This window comes from Zingiber officinale, unplaced genomic scaffold, assembly GCF_018446385.1.
Source record: "Zingiber officinale cultivar Zhangliang unplaced genomic scaffold, Zo_v1.1 ctg155, whole genome shotgun sequence".
Lineage (NCBI taxonomy): Eukaryota > Viridiplantae > Streptophyta > Magnoliopsida > Zingiberales > Zingiberaceae > Zingiber > Zingiber officinale.
Genome location: NW_024589849.1, coordinates 91,001 through 92,820, shown reverse-complemented (window position 1 = coordinate 92,820; position 1,820 = coordinate 91,001).

The window sequence follows — 1,820 nt, the reverse complement described above, 5'->3', positions numbered from 1 at the left end:
TATTTATGCATAATGCATATACATGAATTATTTTGTACAAAAATATGTTAGGAGAAGGATTTGATCCTTGGTTCTCTTGTGGATGCATGCATGTGTTAACCAAGTGTGATAGGAGTGAATATTGTAAGAGGAGAGATGGGAATTATAATTAAAGGAAAGAAAGGAGAGAAATTAAGAGAAAGAAAAGAGAGAAACTCAAGAAGCATTTCTCTAGCATATTCTTTCTCATAAAGAGGAGAAGTAAATGAGGAGGATGAATCAAGTCAAGTTTTCCTCCCCTCACTTTAGTATAAATAGGCATGGAGGGGGGGCTTCATCCTCAACTCACTCTCCTCCTCTCCTCCATTTGTGCCGAGCACTCTCCCTCCCTCTTTCCTCTTGTTGCCGAGAGCAACAACTCTCCCCCTTCTTTCTTTCTTTTGTTGCCGAGCAACACAAGAGGAAGAAGCCTCCTCTTCTTCCTCCTCCTCTCCACCAAAAGACCTAGCCACTTCTTCCTCCATTGGTGCCGAGCAAAGCAAGCAAGGAAGAAAGGTCCACAAGCAAGTTCTCAACTCTAGGAAACTTAAGCAAAGAAGGTAAGCTTCCCCTCACCTGCGGTACAAGGCTTTCATGTGATTTTCGGATTCTTTTTCTATGCCTTGAAAGAAAGTTTTCCCCTATGTTTTTATACATATATGATGCATGATCAGAGGTGTATGTAACCCTAGAATTTCAATCAAAAATATTGTAAATAGGTTAGGAAAATTATTGTCTAACCAAACTAGTGCAAGGTTCCTCTATGAAATGCTAAGGACCTTCCTATGGTTTTCTTGCTTGGAAGTTGATTGGAACCAAAAGAACCCCACTCTCATGTTTCGGCCAAGAAAGAATTTAGGGTTAGGAGGACCTTGAATTTAAAATAACTATGCTTATATGACATGATATAAAGTTCTTAAGAGTTGTATACTTGTATGTTGAAAGAAACTCATGAACCTTACTCTTAATATTTCGGCCATGGTAAGGTGATGGTTTAGAGAAGCTTAAACAAAATTCTAATATGCTCAATGACCTCTGTGATATTATGTTATGAAAGATGATTAATGCTCTCATGTTTAATTGGAATGTAGAAAATTAGTTACATGATTTATGACATGTAAGATCACAAGAGTCCTAGCTTGTTTATGATCCAACTTTGTGTATGATGTTCTTAGTAAATCTTGCTATGAAATTTACTTAGGTTTCCCATGCTTTAGGCCACTTAAAGGAAGTTTATATTCTATGAATTTCGGCCAAGTAAGGTTTAAAGGACCTAGAGGCCTTGGAAATGAAACCTAAGGGGTTAAAAGTACTTCTTATGAAAACTTGATAATGTGTGAATGTGATACATGTTTGTATGACCTAAATGAATCATTATGTGTTCAGCCATGAAGGGATAGATGCCCTAGAAACCCTAGAACAAAAACTAAATATGTCTATGCCATGCTGTATGAAAATGATATGATAATAAGTTAGAATGCATGATTGCTTTAGTTACGAAATGATATGCATAATGAAGTTATATTATGAAATATGCCATGATGTGTTATAGAATAGAAAATGCTATACATAATGAAAAGAAATGAAGTCATGTTATGATATGTGATAGCATAGAAAATGCTATACATAATGAAAAGAAATGAAGTCATGTTATGATATGTGATAGCATAGAAAATGCTATACATAATGAAAAGAAATGAAGTCATGTTATGATATGTGATAGAATAGAAAATGCAATACATAATGAAAAGAAATGAAGTCATGTTAAGATATGTGATAGCATAGAAAACGCTATACATAAT